We start from the raw sequence: 11789 nt of genomic DNA on the forward strand, positions 1-11789 counted from the left end.
TTCGCTACCTCTTCCCATGTAGCTTCTTTTTATCCAAGTTCTATATTCTTTGTTTATACCCTCCCTGCATCTGCTCTGCTGTTTGCTAACACTCATTTGGACATAGTCTGTAACCTTGTTTATACAATCCACAACTGCAACTGGTATTAAAGGTAAAGGATCTTATATTGATACTATTAAAACTGAGAGTCTTACCATTATTTCTTTGTTCTCAATTGTGGACATAAATAAAAGAACAACCCGATGAGAAAAGCAAAGGCTATTTATTCTAAGCAAGGGAGTCAGCTACCGTCACTAGCATTTTGGCAGAGACTCAAAGGCAGGCAGAGGAGTAGGAAAGCTCTATAGTGGGAAAAGGAAGGCTTCAGATGGGCCCTATTGGGAGGCTGCTGGCCTGGGGAAGCTGTAGGCAAGCCAAGGAGAAGGGGGGCATCCTATGCGATTGGTTAGGAGGCCCTATTTGGTTTTCTCTGGTTGGTCCCAAGCTGGAAGCAGAGACAAAAGTTAGGGAGGCGCTCAGTGATTAATTATGTCCTGACTATTTGGGGCTGACTGTTACGGAGGTCATTATTTAGCTTTCTGGATGGTAACAGAGATAGTCATCTGACTTCATACAGGTCTGACTTCTGATAGAGTTGCTTTCCTGGGCTGTCTGTTATGGATAAGTGGTTGGCTTTCTGGGCAGGTTGGCTGCAGGTTGTGGGTCAGAGTTCTTTTTTCACATGGTCTGGCCATTCTCTATTTTTGTGTATTCGGTCTCTCACAAGACACCCCTTAATAATGGCCTTTTGGTCTGGTTAGAATAGATTCCCTATTTCAAATGATCCCTATATAATGTGTTTTCTCCTCCTAGTCCAGGTGGCAATTATTTTTCATACTTATACCAGATAATGTATTGCTTATGTCATAGTCTTACTAAAGAGGCAATATTAGCCAATTAATTCCTAGAGTTAATGTATTAGGAGAAGAAAACAACCCGATTAAACCAAGCCTTTCATAATTCTTTTGTTCTGCTTCAGGGAAAACAATATGTGTCTTTCAGTTTTCCCTCAGATGTATAAACTGCAGTCATCAATTGCCTTGGAGGGGTCACCACCAAACTTTTTTGGAGACAGACCAAGGGGGCTGACCTTGGGGACCAGGGCAGATGTGGCCCAGCTTCCCCACCAGTGCACCTCATGTATAAGATGTAGATCTCCTTGGGGTCAAACAGGAGGCATGGTGGAGATGTCTGCTGTCAGATGAACCTGGGTTTGGAATGATGGAAAAAGCTGCACCTTGGTCTCCTCCTAGGTGAAAGCCAAAAGCTAGCCATCAATTCTTAACAAATAACTGGGCATCATTCTTCCCTGCTTAAACTCTGTAGACTAGGACTATTGTGTCTGACGGAGTTTTTGTTGCATCATGATTCCACTTGATAGACATGGATTTCTGGCCGATGGTTGTTATGATTGATAGTTATAATTCTGGTTGATGGTTGCATTGCAGTCAAATTCTTTACCAACTGAGCTATCAGGGAAGCCTAGTTATAATGGTAGTTGAGTTTTAAAGTCTTAACTGAATTAGTAGACTTAAGCTCCAAAACCATCAGGTTAAAAAATATCCATAATTCATATTAATTTCATCAGTAGACTAAAAGTTCAAGGCCTGGGTCATGAAATAAAGTAAGGATTGTTGTTCTTACCAAGATTTATTGAGTAGCACTTAAAAATAAATGTTAAAATGCTTGATGAAATATACAATTACTCTAAAACCACATATAATTTATAGAGTAGACTAGAAGACATAGAATCTGTGTAATTCTAAAGCTTCTAGCAGCCACATTCACTATTTCTACTCATGCTGCTGTGAGCTCATTGTTTTCTTTCTTTGCCTGCGCTCCTGCCAAAGCCAGCGTCCTAGGCCAAGTTCTCACCCTTTCAAGCCTAGGTTGTTGCAATAGCCTCTTCCCTACCTTTACCGCAGTTCTTCTGTACAGCTGTCGAGAAGAGTTTTCACAAACATTTTTCCATTACATCCTCAGCAACTCAGTGACATAATAAACATAACTGACATGTGTGGTTACTTCATATGTACCAGGCATTGTGCTACTTTATGTGCACCACAGTGTTAGGAGGTGAGTTCTACAATTTTGAGAAATAGAAACAACTACGGAGAAAGTTAAGCAACTCACTGAAGATCATATCACCATAAGGTGTGGACCTCAAAGCCAAATCCCTTCTCTTAACCACGAGGCTCTTCTGTATAGTAGAAAGAGCATCAGAGAGGCATAGGCTTGAGCTATCTCTGCCATTTGCTAGTTATGTAGCCTTGTGCAACTTAACCTACACTGGTCTCTGTTGTTTCATATGTAAAATGTGAACATTTTGAGGACTGGAGGATGTAGCAGACCTGGGATTCAAACCAGGTATCAAGTGTGCCTCTTAACCACCATGCAAAGCAATTTAAGTGACTTGCACCAAATCTGGAACAGAATAGGTTCTTGATAAAGCTGGTTAACTGGAGAAAATAAATTCTTAGACTAGTTCCCAAGATTCTCCATTGGGTACATCCTCTTCCTCCCTACTAACTCTTCGGTCTCTCCATGTTAACCTCTCTAATCTCAACAGTTCAAGAAGCAAGATTGAAAGAAAAGAGAGCATTCATGAGGAGTCAGAACACCTGGGTACCAGTCCTGGCTCCACCTAATGAGGATGATCAGTCACTGGCCTAAGGGAATAATGCAAAATGTCACCGATGTGAAAGCTACATAGCTCTGGACCCTAGGAGATTTAGAGGCGATGTAGCGCCTGCCTTCATGTGTTGAAGGGTTGCCATGTGGAAGAGTGAGTATATGTGGGTCATATGTATTTTTGGAAACTGCAGAAGGCAAAGTGACATTCATCACGTATTCAACAAATATTCAGTAAGTGACTGATATATACCAGTCACTGGTCTAAACATTGGGGATATAATAGTGAACAAGCCACATAAATTCCTTCCAGTTGCTATGATTCCATATATAATTGTTCACTTGACACATTTATGTTGTCCTTGTTACATCTAGTTAATAAACTCCTCATGGGTGTGAAGCTTGTTTTCTCCCTCTCAAACATCTCTTCCTATTACCTAAATATAAACAGTCAGCAGTTTCCTTAAAATATACTCTTGTTAGGGAGATCAAGTAGCGAGGCCACCCTAACATTATGAAGGAAAAAGAATTGTCCCAAGGCACCAAGAGTAGCACTGCTATTTCGTTCTAGAAAAAAAGTCTAGCCCACTGGCAATATCCACAAGATAGTGTAACTTAGCGGGACCCTATGGGGCCTTCCCAGGACAGACCCTTCCCTATTACCTCTGCTTTAGCTCCTCTGTGAAGTACCTAGATAATAGTATCTGATGCACACTTCCTGAATTGGTTTATAGATGCTAAAACCATCACCAAATGGAAGAAATTAACTATTGATACTTGATGAGCATGAGACCTATTGTGCCTAAGGACTGACCATGTTAAACCCCACTACACCACTGCCCTACTACCTCAACATCAACCACAAGCTGATCTCATACCCTGAGACCCCCCCCCCCCACTTCTCCTGGCTTTTAAAAATGCTTTGCTGTTATCTATGGAATCTGGAAAAATGGTACTGATGAACATATTTGCAGGGCAGGAATAGAGATGCAGATACAGAGAACAGACTTCTGGACACAGCAGGGGGAGGAGTGGGTGGGATGAACTGAGAGAGTAGCACTGAAACATATATATTACCACACATAAAATAAATAGCTAGTGGGAAAAGGCTATATAATATAGGGAGCTCAGCCCAGTGCTCTGTAACTACCTACAGGGCTGGGATGGAATTGGGGGTGGGAGGGAGGTTCAAGAGGGAGGGGACATATATATATACTTATGGCTGGTTCATGTTGTTATATGGCAGAAACCAACATGACCCACCAACACGAAGGATAATTGTAAAGCAATTATCCTTCAATAAAAAATTTTTTATTAAATGCTTTGTTGAAACCCTTTAGGCAGTTTGGGGCATTTTGAGCACAAGCTACCCATTCTCCTTGCTTGGCCCTGCAACAAACATTTCTCTGCTCCAAACTCTGAAGTTTCAGTTTGTTTGGCCTCACTGTGTGTCAGGCACACGAACTTGCATTCAGTAACAGCAGCTCAGTAGCTGCTTAATAAAGTCATCTTGAATTTTTAAAGAAATAATATGTGGGATCAAGGACGAAATGTTTGAAATTTAAAGATGAAGCGCTTGCTCCTGGGAATACACCTAGGCCAAGAGTAATGGAAATAAGTAACTCACCAGCCAAGAGAGGCTGGTCCAGCTCTCAGGCGTCTGAAGATTCAAACAAGTCACACATTTGAAGGACTGAGGACTCTCGTTTCTGAACAGTCAATTACATCTCTTTTAATGAATAAGAAGGACATCTGCACAAGATACAAACCAATCTTCTTATTATTGAAAGAAAAAAAAGCAGCAAGAGCTTCATCTCTACCACACAAACCCTTGGAATTTGAAATGCAAACAATCCTTGTTTTCTCACATGAAGAACAGAGCACGGGAAGAACAACAAGACTGAGTAAGAGCACCAGTTCTTTAAAGGAACCTTTGGAAGAAAAGGAAGGGTTTCTTACTCAGCAATAGGCTCAAGATCCTGAAAATGATGAGAGAGAACAGGGGGCAAGAAGGGGGGCAGAATGTTTCATTGAGTGATGAGCCAGCGCCCCTGCTGCTGGCTTCCAGAGAGCAGGTTTTCCTCTCCCGCTTTGCCTTCATTAACAAAAACATCAGCTGAACTTCTACTTTGAAAAATGCTCTCATTAAGACCAATAATGAGAAACAGATTTTTTTTTAACTGAAATTTTTAAAATCATCTTTAATTCTTCATCCAGCTTTTCTGCATATGAAAAAATGAAATTAGAGATAATTAGTTGGACAATTCAAACCAAAAAAAAAAAAAAAAATCCCAAATCTGCTTTTTGTATTCTTTGCATAGATCTATTAATGATTATTCAGAAAGCCTAAAACAATGTTCACTGTTTGCCTCAGCAATCGCTTTCCGTGGGCAGTAGCAATCACTGCAAAATTATTAGCTTCCTCTGTATTTTCAGCAATATGTTATAGTGACATAATCAGTTGAAATAATTTTGTAGATTTTTAATAGGACTGTTGCATAAAGCCTTTGCTTCTGGACCCTAACTTTACAAAATCCTCCCATAGCACCCTTTTTCAAGTATACCTAGGCTAATGACTGTTTGGTATGTGACTGTTCATTTGTATATACACACCCATATACACACCCATTGCTTGTGTATCACTTAAAGGCAGATTAGTCTAGCTGACCTTTACAGGCTGCATGGTGAGTGACAAAACAAATGCCACCTTATTCTTTTTTACAGAGGAGAGGCAGAGCACTGGTGAAGGAGATATAAAACCAACAATCAACCTGGGACAGGCCACTGGATAGCTCTGAGCTTCTGTTTGTCTATACAATGCAAATAGTAGTATATAGAGATATGTTACCAGAACAAACAATTTTAACATCATAATTGTGAATGGACTAATTATGAACAAATAGCACAGAAAGCATTATCATCATTATAAAATACTTTGTCTTATACTGGACCCCAGATTTCCTTGGAATGATTCTATGGGGAAAAATACATTCTCAATCAGTACTGGTCTTAATAAGAAAATACAGATGATCCTTGAACCATCCACGTTTGAATTGCATGGGTCCACTTATACCTGGATTTTTTTTTTCCCAATAAATACACAGTTTACTCTCTATCCATGGGTTTCACATCCATGGATTCAACCAACTGCAGTCAACTGAGGGTCAAAATTTCTATCCTCGTTTCACTGAATCCTTTGATGCAAAACCTGAGGATACAGAGGCCCAGCTGTCCTAGGAGTGGATGACTATGAACACTGAGGCTTCATCACCAATACAGGAGACCCTGTGGCAAGTCTAGCCATTTCTTACAGCAGTTTGCTTCCCCAAATTCCTCTAACTATGCCTTAAAAAAAAAAAAAAAAATTGGAGCTCTAATGGCCACATTCTCTAAATTCTAAACTAGGATATGTAGTTTGACCTGGGACTTTTGTGCTGTGACCAAATATAAGAGATATTTTATGGGACCTACTATATAGCACAGGGAACTATACTCAATACTTGTAATAACCTATAATGGAAAAGAATCTGTATACACATGTGTACATGTATAACTGAATCACTTTGCTATTCACTGGAAACTAATACATTGTAAGTAAATTATATTTCAAGTTTAACAAATAGACATTTTTGTGACATATATATATATATATATGTTTTTGATTGCGCTGGGCCTTCACTGTGGTGCGAGGGCATCTCTAGTTGAGGCATTCAGGCTTAGCTGCCCCGCGGACATGTGAGATCTTAGTTCCCCGACCAGAGATCAAACTGAGTCCCCTGCATTGGAAGGTGGATTCTTATCTACTGGACCACCAGGGAAGTCCCTTGTGAGCTATATTGTGGACACCAAATTACTAGAATTTCTGGGACTTTTTTTCATGGGAAAGAATCAGAATATTTGAAATCTAGAAAGTCCCTGATGATCAAGGACTTAGGGACACAGATCCTCCACAAATGGCCAGTTTTTATAAGCAGAGTTCAACTTTAAGTGCAGAAAGTGCATCTGCAACTTGGCTAATACCAGCTTTAATGAAGCAAAAGTATTTTCTATCTATTATCTATTATTTAATATAGTAAATTAAAATGAAGAGAAAAAAATACAATAGAAAACATCCCTTTATCATCAAGTGATGATCTCAGAATTTCCTTTTGAATCTTGTGACCCAGTGAAGGCATTGGCCCCCCTTTCTGATTTGTCTTTGCTTAATAAAAGAGGTCTGGATTAAGAGGTGGGGAGGAATAGGGCAGGAATTATTATTAAAAAGGTAAGAAGTCTGTAACTATTAAAAAAAAAGGTAAGAAGTCTGAAAACTATACAGATCAAATATTATAGAACATTTCACATGAATGACTACTGTTATTCTTAGTTATTTAAACTTTGCAAATTTTAAATAGCATTTGGATCTATCTGATTTAGTAGGAGTAAAGGCAGGGAGGGGAAAGAGAGATGAAAATTATATTTTAGCAAAAAAATGGAAGAAGAAAGGGATAGTGTTTGCATGCACAATTTAGCTTCCTAGTAACCAAGGCAAAGAGGAAAATATGATGAGTTATATAACTTCTTTTTTTTCTAGTAGAAGCCAACAGGCCAATTATTCAGAAGAGACAAACCTTTTTTTGACACTCAGTCTGAAAATAATTTGTCACAGAGGTTTTTGCATAAAGAACCTTGAACAATTTAATGGATATTTTTTCCATTTAGGAGATTTTATATACACATGAGAGCTGAGCTGTTAGAGAAATGCTCTTTCATGCAGGCTAGAAAAGGTAGAATCTTTCTCTCCGTCTCATCCCCTACTTACTGGGCCCCCATCCAAACACATTCTAGTCCAGGCACACGTGCCTGCAAAGGGCATGCAGCCCAGGTGGGGCAGGGCCATAGAGAAACCACAATTAATGTCATTATTCACGGCTTTTCAGGGAGGTGATAAGAGGTATACTCCCTTTGAAGCTGGCAGACCATTCATCCTGTCCCAGCAGCCTACACACTGAAGGTGGGATTTGTAGCAGCTGTTTCATTTTTGTTGCCTGTTCTGCCATTCTTTCTCCCACAGAGGAGTAAGAAAGAATAAAACAGAGGGGAGAAAAGTTGCTCATATTATCTCTTCCACCTAGCAAGGTGTGTGGCTAGAATCACTCTCAGCCTGAAGGAAAGATCTGAATCTCCATGCTGTGATCCTAAGAGGGCAGGGAGGTGATGGCAGATGTAGATGAAAACCGTAGGCTCCCTGGGCTCTTGGTGTTATAAAACATGACAACTTCATAGAGAGAGAGGTGAGAGAGTGAAGAGGTATATGTTTTTCAGAATGCTACCTTCAGCGCTTGACTGCTTATTAAAGACCCATCAAAACAAAAACCTGAACAGGCTGCTAAATGGTGCTTTGGTGGATTAACTGGGCTGGATCCCACATTCTTAGATTTCAAAGTTCCTTTGAAGTTTAGCATATTAGAAAATCACTTTGCAAATCATACCACCATAAACTGCGGATGTTTCCTACTGCATATTAAAAATGGATAGCCAACAAGGACCTACTATTCAGCACAAGGAATTCTGTTTAACATTATGTGGCAGCCTGGATGGGAGGTGGGGGAGAATGGATACATGTATGTGTATGGCTGAGTTCCTTTGCTGTCCACCTGAAACTATAACAGTATTGTTAATCGGCTGTACTCCAATATAAAGTAAAAATTTGAAAAAAAATTTAGATGTTTACAGGTTAAAAGCTCTGTGATGGAAGAAGAGTTGACTCATTCTTTAGGATTTAATAAGGGGGAGAAAAAAATCTTTTATCATAACAAACATAAAAATAAAAATATCCCACAATGAATGAAAAAAAGAACAAGTCAGTCAGATGATTTTGCCAAAGGTGATCTTTTTCTCCCAAAAATTCAGTTCCTTTCAGAAAGTTCATACAACTTCTGTTTCTTTGATAGGACCCTACATCTTAATAGTCTTAGTATTGAGGTAATTTCTTTAAAACAGTCAATGTGACTATCATTAAAGCAGCCATCGTCATCATCATCCTTGATTTTGTTAATGTTACTTTACTGGCTTCTCAGTCTGAGAGCCCTGAAGTCCTCAGTAGGAGAATGAGTCTCCTATTCCTTTTAGGATCACTCAGGTTGATTTGGGGATTAAGCTGTGAGAGGCCTGGGGGACACAAAGGTGAGGGACAGTGTTCTGTTCTCAAGGCCCTCTGGGATCAGATCCTGATTCCTGCCCCAAGCTGGAAGTTACCAGCATTTCCAGGCATGGATAAGGAACACATACCAAGTTCCTGAAGGAGCCTTCTTTACATCAGGGCTCCTTAGAAAAGCTAAAAGCAAATCACGCAAAAGTAAAACTAAAAACAAATCATGCATCCCACTCATTAAAGAGTATGTAATAGAAATGCATTGCTATTTAAAGTAGCTGTAGCTTTTGATGTGAATCTAATGACTTTCCTGTTATCACATCTGTGTATATTTATAAACTTGTCTCAGCACAGAAACATGCGTCACTGCTGATCCCTTGAAAGTGGCTGAGGTTACGGTGTGGGAGATGAACATGAAATTTAACTACAAGATGAAGCTCCTTAAAAGGTCAGTGGGATGGAGATTAGTAATTGTTCCAGTAGAGCAACTCTCCACAATACATTTTGATGCAATGACTAATTATTGTGATTATTTTCATCAGCAAAGTCTCCTTTAGAGTTAAACACATTCATTTTCTCTTTACCTCCCTCAAAAGCATTTCAAGCCTTGGAGAAATTCCATATGTTTTCTACCTATACTTAGGAAATGTGCTCTCGTATTTTTTCCACAAAAGGCGAACTACCTTTCTTCCCACTGCTCTGCTGTCTGTGAAGCAGTAGTTAACTCTTCTCTGTATCTGTTCTAGAAAGCCAGAGGGAGCTGAATGAAAACAGTTAGCACCAGAATTGATAAAAATCCTCATCTGACCTTTGGGGGAACTCCTGGGCTCACAATCTATAGCCAATAAGCTACAGGTGACCATAATGAGCTGATACTACAACAGAAGGAAGAAGTAAGTATAGATATTATAGATTTTTAAAAATCATTTTTAGCCCCTAAAAATACTCTCTACAGTTTTACAGGTTTATATTAAATATGGCTTCTTTACTGAGCATTTTCCCAAAGGAAAACCTGCAGAAGAGGGTGTGGTTTTAAAGCTGACTCACCCACGTGGTGGGAAGAATGAAAGATTAACAGAATAATTAGCTATAAAAGATCACTTATAACACCATCATCAGTTCAGTTCAGTTCAGTCGCTCAATCGTGTCCGACTCTTTGCGACCCCGTGAATCAAAGCACGCCAGGCCTCCCTGTCTATCACCAACTCCCGGAGTTCACCCAGACTCATGAGCATCGAGTTGGTGATGCCATCCAGCCATCTCATCCTCTGCCGTCCCCTTCTCCTCCTGCCCCCAATTCCTCCCAGCATCAGAGTCTTTTCCAATGAGTCAACTCTTCGCATGGCCAAAGTATTGGAGTTTCAGCTTTAGCATCAGTCCTTCCAATGAACACCCAGGACTGATTTCCTTCATCATAACTCCTTAAATTCCTGTAATGCCTTAGACTTTTCAAAGGGATTTCACATGTTCTTGTTTGCTCTTTGTAGATCTGAATTTGAAACCACACAAGCGTAGATGAAAAGCATATTTCTCTCAAGACATGACCTGGGAAAAATAGTCCAGTTTTCCAAACGGTGAGATGTCTACATTACCATAAAGACAAATATTAAGACTCAGTCTTCAGGAGCAAAATGGAGAAGAGATTTGGGGGAATATTAACCAGACTGTCATATTCTTTCTCTTTCTAGTTCATCCCCAAATTTTAATTGAGGAAACAACTGTCTTGGCTTGTCTTGTTTTAATGCATGTTGTTGCTGGATTCATCTGCATTGTTTGAATTCATGCTATAATTGTTATGCTATTTATTTGTTCAAGCAACTAGGTGGTTAATTTGATTTTTCAGTCTTTGAACAAAATCTTTGATAGTTTTAAATGCCTGGTGACTGAAGGATATTGGAACCACCCATCTTTTTACATGAATGACTTCTGAGAGAGCAATACACAGGAATCAAATTTCATTTCAGCTTAAATAAATCTAAGCACAAAATATTCATTTGGTCAATGATTTTTAAATTCAGAATCTCAGAATTTTTTAATACTGGGACAGGGTAGAAAATCAGTAATAGAGGGATATTTGCTCACTCAATGACAACATGTGAGAGTAGACAAAAATTTATGAGTATAGATTTCAGAAAGTTTGGTTTAGAATGGCATGGGAACATGCTAATATCTTAAGACTGTAAATGTAAGCATATTTTATATTGCCTTCACTCATAATATCTCCCCTGTCCTCAAACTATGGCTGTTTATTACTTAACAAATTGTAGTGTTTAAATGTCTTCAGCCTTATCTAGAGATACAACAAGGACCCACTATTATGAGCTTTCCTTTCAGGCATTTTGGAAACAATCCAAAAATAGACTCTTTATCTTTGACTGCATAGCATGTCTTAATGGAATAGTTACACCGGTAATTATTCATATTTATTGTATTTTCCTTAAAGATGCTTTGAATGCATATTTTACATTTCATTACTCTGTGTCATAATGCAGCATCATAAACTTAAACATGAAACCACTTTGTGTTACTGCGCAAGTACTAAATAGCTCGATAAAATGGGAGATTCTCTTTAAATGGCACCTTATGAAGAACTATTCTCCCATCGCTCTCTAGGTACTGCATTTCATAACTCGATTCTTTTCAATTTTAACAGCGATTGGCTTTGCATAAAATCTTAAAGTTGGGAGGTATATTCATTTAGAGGATTGCTTTCAGCTACCAGCAGCAAAAAACTTGACAAACAGTAGCTTAAAAAAGTAAGAGGTTTATTGGGCCCTGAAGACTTCCATTCATCCTCTTTAGCAAATGGCCTTTGTCTTCATTATCATAATGGGGCCCCATACCTGGGCCTCTCCTCTGCACATCAGATCAGAAGAGGAGTGGGCGAAGGACATCAGGAAAGAGGCCTTATTGGTAAGCCAGCTGAGTCTCTCTGTTTTCTTTTTTAATTGAGACATAATTCACATACCATTAAATTCACCCCTT

General features: G+C 39.2%; 1 long non-coding RNA gene across 7 annotated transcripts; it reads left to right on the forward strand.

Annotated features, from left to right (window-relative positions):
* The first annotated feature begins 7589 nt into the window (after positions 1–7589).
* On the forward strand, positions 7590–11098 carry LOC129656091 (uncharacterized). Of its 7 annotated transcripts, none has more exons than XR_008716180.1 (4): positions 7590–7664; positions 9154–9252; positions 9551–9697; positions 10292–11097. It is a non-coding gene; the product is annotated as an uncharacterized LOC129656091 (long non-coding RNA). The 7 variants fall into 7 exon arrangements; XR_008716183.1 differs by having other exon boundaries at positions 9159–9252; XR_008716181.1 differs by having other exon boundaries at positions 7651–7789; positions 10292–11098.
* The last annotated feature ends 691 nt before the right edge of the window (positions 11099–11789 follow it).

The sequence above is a fragment of the Bubalus kerabau genome, chromosome 6 (genome assembly GCF_029407905.1).
Source record: "Bubalus kerabau isolate K-KA32 ecotype Philippines breed swamp buffalo chromosome 6, PCC_UOA_SB_1v2, whole genome shotgun sequence".
Taxonomy (NCBI): Eukaryota; Metazoa; Chordata; class Mammalia; order Artiodactyla; family Bovidae; genus Bubalus; species Bubalus kerabau.